The sequence below is a fragment of the Callorhinus ursinus genome, unplaced genomic scaffold (genome assembly GCF_003265705.2).
Source record: "Callorhinus ursinus isolate GAN/ISIS: 27379988/994484 unplaced genomic scaffold, GSC_fseal_2.0 scaffold18, whole genome shotgun sequence".
NCBI classification, from domain to species: domain Eukaryota; kingdom Metazoa; phylum Chordata; class Mammalia; order Carnivora; family Otariidae; genus Callorhinus; species Callorhinus ursinus.
In genome coordinates, this window is record NW_027397080.1 from 15,994,865 (window position 1) to 16,001,947 (window position 7,083).

Below are 7,083 nucleotides of genomic sequence, written 5' to 3' on the forward strand. Positions count from 1 at the left end.
ATCCATCCATCCATCCATCCATCCATCCAGCTATCCATCCATCCATCCATCCATCCATCCATCCATCCATCCATCCATCCATCCAGCCATCCATCCATCCATCCATCCATCCATCCATCCATCCATCCATCCAGCTATCCATCCAGCTATCCATTCATCCAGCTATCCAAAAAAACACATATGGAGTACCTATTTTGGTCCAGTAACTATGCTAAGCACAATTTTTACCTGTTGTCTTAATGAAACCTCACAGTCCCCACTGAAAGGTGGCTGATTTTATCCCCCTAGAAATGAATAAAATAAAGACTGACTGAATAAGACAGTGGCTGCCTCCTAGATATACTTGGTATAAAAGGAAAGGGACTTCCTTTTTGTTGAGCCCAGATATTTGCTTGCCACTTTCATAAGTCTTATCTCAATGAGTCCTTATAACTTCTGTACAGAATTGATACCCTCATGCCCATTTTGCAGATGGGGAAATTGAGGCTCAGAGGGGTCCAGTGATTTATAAGAGCTAGTAAGTGGCAGAATAATCTTCAAACCCAGACCTGCCTTAGTAAATATGGGTCCCTTTCTTTCTTTCCTGCCCTCCATGTGACTATACCCTTGCCCAAGTTCCTGTAAGCACTGTCCTGGCTTTGGTGTGTGCTGGGTTAGAGGTCTCTTGAGGGCAAGAGCAGCTGGTGAGGGCCCCACCTTGCTGTTTCTAATTTCCTCCTTGAAGGCTTTTGTTCTCCCCATGTAGGCTGAAGCCCCGGAAGCAAGGATTTTTTTGGGGGGCTGAGACTCCTGGGGTCAGCGAGGGGCTCTCCTGCCAGTGGATGTTGCACAGGAATGCAGTGTTGCAAAGAACTTCTGAAACCAGAGTGTCATTGTCGCTAAACCTAGAAGGTGCATTCAGGGGTCACTTGGATCCTGCCATCTCTGTAAGAGGAGGGAAAGGGGTGAACACTCAGAAGCTGCTGACCACTTACTGTGCGCCAGGCCCTGTGAGGGGAACTTCACATCATCACCTAGGGATAAAACTGACTCTTCCCTCTGCCTGCATTATTTCTCAGATATCTATCTCTCCTGCTCGCTCCCTCACCTCCATCAAGACTGCTCAAATGTCCCTTTCTCAGTGAAGCCTGCCTTTGACTGCGTTACTTAAAGCAGAAGCTTAAAACAGTTTTTCTTTTAAAGATTTTATTTATTTATTTGAGAGAGAGAATGAGAGAGAGAGAGAGCATGAGAGGGAAGAGGGTCAGAGGAAGAAGCAGACTCCCTGCTGAGCAGGGAGCCCGATGCGGGACTCGATCCCGGGACTCCAGGATCATGACCTGAGCCGAAGGCAGTCGCCCAACCCACTGAGCCACCCAGGCGCCCCTAAAGCAGAAGCTTAAAGAATGAAGTGATTCTCAAGGCCACGCGGTAAACAGCTGGGTCTGTCTGTCTCCAAAGGCCACGCGCTTTTCATTCTAGCACACTGACCTCCTCTGTAGACTCCTTTCATGACATGGGCCGTGCCCTTCAGTCTGTTCTCTGTATTTAGAGGTCTGATTCTGCTTGTTGTTTGTCTATTCATTTTATTAAGATCCCACTGACGAGTGGAATCCTATGGTATTTGTCTTCCTCAGCCTGACTTATATCACTTCGCATAACACCCTCTAGTCCCACCCATGTTGTCGCGAATGGCACAGCCTCATCCTTTTTTACTGCTGCATAAGCATAGATCCTTTTTTCACCTGTTTTGCCGGGTGCCTCCCTTGTGCATTTTCTGTCTGAATGTCTGTTATTTTCTGTTGCCAACTTCCTTCAGTCTCACCCCCCACGCCAGCTCAAGAGTGCTCAATAAGTATCTTCGACTTTATATGTATCCTTGGAAAAGGTAGTGTTATCCTCTGTGTGTGTATTCATTTAGAATTTACACAAAAGGCACGATTTACATAAGTTGGGCTATGGACCTCCTTCTGTGTCTCCTAGTTGCCCCACTCAGCATCGTGTTTACAATTTAACCGTGGTGAAGGGAGCACATAGCGTTCACTGTTGCAGACATCTGCCTGGCCCTCCCTCGTGTGCATCTCCGTTTTACTTACCTGTTCCCCGGGCGATGGACGGTTGGGTTGTCTTCCGCTCCCTTTTCTATAAACAATGCTGTGAGGAGATCCTTCCAGATGCTCCCCTATGGACCAATGAGAATTTCTCCGGGATGAATACCCGGGTGTGACATTCCTAGGGCAGAGGCTTCACTCCTATGTAAGACTTAGACCTGCCAAATCACTTCTGGAACAGCTGCACTGGTCTACACTCGCACCCAGAGTTACAGGAGAGTTTCTATGTCTCTAAGTCCCCACACCCCACTTGGCATTGTTCCACTTTCAAATTGTTGGTAGGTATTAAGTAAAATATTGTTTTTGGTTTGAATTTCTCAGACCATTAATGGGTTGGTAATCATGTACTCATTAGCCATTTGAGTTGAGATTCATACCATTCCAACTCCAAAGCCTGCCCAGTATCACATAGTGATCATTAAAGTGGCCTTTTAGTGGGGCCACGTTGCCAGGGTTCAATTTCTGGCTTCACCTGGTCTGTGATATTCACCTCTCTGGGCCTCTGTTTCCTCACTGTAAAAGGGGGATAATTTTATTGTTGACATAATAGGATGGTTTCGAGGATTTAAAATCTCTTAGAATAGTGCCCAGCATGGAATAAATACTTGCAAATGTCATGTCTTGCCTGGATAGACTGTGTCATTCTTCACGCAGGCTTTCTGTTCATTCCAGTTCATAATGTTTCCCCATCCCTGCTCATAAAGTTCATATTGCATAACCCTGAATTTTCTTCAGAAATGTGAAACCATAAAAGAGAAAACAGAAGGTAACTAGTCTGGCTTTCTTATTTAACTTCCCAGGTCATTCTAAAGGACTTTCAGAGAATGTTTTAAGAATTGTCACATGCATGAGTCAGGGGATTTTGTCATTCAGAAGGAAGTGATGATTCAGTTCCTTAAAAGAAAAGGTGGGTAATCAAAGCACACTATTAACAGAATTAAAAGGCAAACCACTGAATGAGAGAAATTGTCTGCAAACCATATATCTGACAGGGGATTTATATGCAGAATATAGAAAGAGCTCCTAAAACTCAACAATAAAAAACTAAAACTCCATTAAAAAAATGGGTGGGCGCCTGGGTGGCTCAGTTGGTTGGGCGACTGCCTTCGGCTCAGGTCATGATCCTGGAGTCCCGGGATCGAGTCCCGCATCGAGCTCCCTGCTCGGCAGGGAGTCTGCTTCTCCCTCTGACCCGCCCCCCTCTCATGTGCTCTCTCTCTCTCATTCTCGCTCTCTCAAATAAATAAATAAAATCTTTAAAAAAAAGTAAATTAAAAAATGGGCAAAGGACCCAACAGACATTTTTCCAAAGAACACATACCGATGGCCAACAAGCACATGAAAATATGCTCAACATCACTCATCATTAGGGAAATGCAAATCAAAGCCACAGTGAGCCGAAAACAGGAAATAACAAGAGCGGACAAGGCTGCAGAGGAATGAAACTCAGGTGCATTGCTGGGAAATGGAAAATGGTGCAGCTACCGTGGAAAACGGTAGGCAGTTCCTCAAAAACTTAAACGCGGAGTGACCACGTGACCCAGTAATTCCAGCTCTGCCCAATTCTACCCCAAAGAATTGAAAGCAGGGACTCTAACCTTAAGGTTCATAGCAGCAGTATGCACGACAGCCAAAGGCGGGGGCAACCCAGGGGTGCCTGAGGGATGACTGGGTAAACAAAAGGTGGTATATCCTTGCAATGGAATATTATTCAGCCTTAGAAGGGAAGGAAAGTCTGACACATGCTACAGCCTGAATGAACCTGGAAGACATTATGATAAATGAGAGAAACCAAACACAAAGGACAGCTGAGTCCACATAGAGGAGGTGCCTAGAGCAGTCAAAGTCATAGAGACAGAACGCGGGGTGGTGAGCGCCACGGCTGAAGAGGCCAGTCATATGGGAAGTTGTCAGGTAGCAGGTATGGCGTTTCAGTTGGGGAGATGAGAAAGTTCTAGAGATGGATGGTGTGGATGGTTTACAACAATATGAATATACTTAATGCCACTGAAATGAATACTTAAACTGAAGTGGTAACTTTTATGTTACCACACACACACACACACACACACACACACACACACACACACACACACACACAACCTTTTAAACAAAGGGAGGACAGGGTAGGAAGAAGTGGGGTGAGAAGGGAGAAACTCTGACTCCCAAAGAATCCTTTTCTCAGGGTGAGGCCACCGTGTTCAAGGTGGTGCTGCCTACCATTGATTCAACCAACTCTGCTTGAGCTGCTGTGTGCGGGAGAGCTTAGTCCATCAAACTCTGGACCCGTGTGATGTCTCTGGTATGTGTGTGGCTGTCTGAGGCAGCCCAGCCCAGTGAAAAGAGAATGGGTGTCTTTCCTTCATCTCACCAACGTTTAAGGATTCCTTGTCAATAGGTAGCACTCTGCCATGAGCTGTGAGAACAAGTCAAAAAAAAAAAAAAAAAGAAGTCTCTGTCTTCACACTTCGGCAAGTGGCAGATTTGTTAAAAATGCAAATGTCATGTCTGCTGTTCAGTGGTCTGCCACGGCCAGCTGTCATGTTGGTAGCTTGAAATCAGCCCTGTTGGGAATACTTCTACCGCAGAAATGAACGGATGCTACAAATCTTTTGAACCTCAGCTCCGTCACTGGCTCTGTGATCCTGGGGGAATCACCTCCCCAGCCTCAGTTTCTTTCTCTGTAAAAGGAATATAATAAATACCAGTTCCTTTCTCTTCCCTTTCCTGGCAAGAGGGCAATTTGACACTTAGGATGGGGCTACACAGGGAGCCTGTGTAGCCCCAGATATCTGCTGATACCCCTCCCTGCCTCTCCTCAGTTGGCAGCAATGCTGCCCTGGGCTGGTGTTGTCCAGAGAAAGCAACTGTCCAGAAATAACTCCACAGGCACTTATTATGTACCCTGGGAAGAGGAAGGGGAAGACTCGAAAGGAAGGAGGTAGTTACTGCTCTCCACCGTTCATTGTTTCATTGTTTCTACTTGACCTTATGACCAGAGAGGGGCTCCTCATATTTTGGATGTTTCACAACAAATGAACCTCAGCTACAGCAGCTGGCAAAATTCAGTCGGCGAGGCAAGACGCGGAATGGGGAGGAACGTGGGCCCTGGAGTTAGAGCTAGATTTGTCTCCCAGGGCTGTCATCACTGGGGGTTTGGTGTGAGGTAACTGAATGCCTATCTCCGACCCTCAGTTTTCCCACCTGTAAAAATAAAGATCATGACAACGACTGCACAGATGTGTTAGAAGTCTCAGGGGAGGTGACAGAGAGAAAACCATTTGTAATCTGTCAGGGGCCATTACATGTGTCATCAGATGTGAGCAGCAATATTGCTGGTTGCCTAATCTCTCTTCTCTCCCTCTTCCAAAATAGAATAACCCCTATTTTATTTGGAGTAACAAAGCATCTAGCTTAGAGATGGCATTTCCTTACAGTTAAGGGTAGCCTTGTGACTAAGTTCCGGCCAACGAGATGTTAAGTGAGAGTTGTTAGATCTGGAAATGCTGCTTCAAGAGAGTTGACTCAGCTAAGTGGACTTGTTCATGCGTCTGGAGGTTGTTGGCTGCTGGCTGATCTAGTCTGATCTTGGTTGGGAAGATAAGGACCTCTGGCTCTGTTCTACCAGTAGGCTAGTTCTAGCACATTTTCATGGGTAATGGCAGAGGCACGAAACGGGCAGACCCTATCACCCTTCTCATGTTCCACACCACCTGGGGCCCCAGAAAAATGCTTTCCTGTGGGATGGACCTCTGTGCACATTCAATGGTATTCCTAGAGTGTCTGATCTGTGAGAGCAGGGATTTTTGCTTTGTTCACCATGGAACCCCACTGTCTAGAACAGCACCTGTTATGTATCAGGTGGCTGAATGAAAATTACACTGTGAGCTTACCTTATGCATCTGGCCAAGGCTTTTTACTTTTATGAGGAGCCTGTATGCTATGAAGGAAAGGACTTAGATTGGAGACAAACCAGCCTGGGTTAGAATCTGGGCTTTATCATCTACTGTTGGTAAACCTTGGCAAATTCCCCAGTCTTCCTGAGCTTCGGTTTCCTGTAGTGGAAATCTTTGGGGGGGGGGGTCACTTCTCAGTGCAATCTTTCCATTTTCTGGTAATTGTCCCTCCTATCTTCACACATGTAATGTGATCAGGCTTTTAATATTATGTGGCCCTGTACCCCTCCCTCGACCCTATCTCAACTGATCTAGGAGTATGAATTGGCCCCAAAATGGGCCAATCAGAGTCTCTTCTCCAGGAATTTGGAATTCCAGTTTTAGCCTGGTTGGCCTCTTAAATGGAGGAGATAGGAACTCAGGGGGTGGCTATGGCCATTTTCCACTAGAGAGAGCTGGTCTATGGCAGGAGAGAGGAATAAAGCCCTCATTCCAGACTAATTCTTAGGCCCAGCCCCCTGTCAGACAGCTAGGTAGGTAGCTAGGTAACCATTGGTATAATGGTTTAGGGCACAATCTCTTGTTTCAGACTACCTGGGTTCAGATTATGGCTTTATCACTGACTAGCTATGTGACCCTAGCTGAGGTATTGAACTTCTCTGTGCCCGGTTCTCATCTGTAAAGTGGGAATGGTAATAGTACCTACTTTATGGGGTTGCCATAATGATTAGATAAAAGTGCATAGAGCAGTGTCTAATACATGGTGAGCACTAAGTAAGCACTACTTATCATTATGCATGTCCATGGATTTCAGGTCACACCCTTTGATCCTTAAAATTAATCTTCCACCGTTTCAGGAAAAACTCACTTCAGTGGATTGTTGATTCCAATGCAAAGAAGCTAAATGAATATCTTTTTTCACCTGTGCAATGAGGAAAGTTGAGAATTTGAGTACTTAGAGTGGTAGGGAAGGTTAAATGAGATGAGCAAAACTCTTGGCACACCACTGTAGGTAGGTACTCAGTGTCTGCACGCTTCCTATCCTTCCTACCTCAGACTCAACCATGTTCACTCACTCACCTTGGCCAGACAGGGAC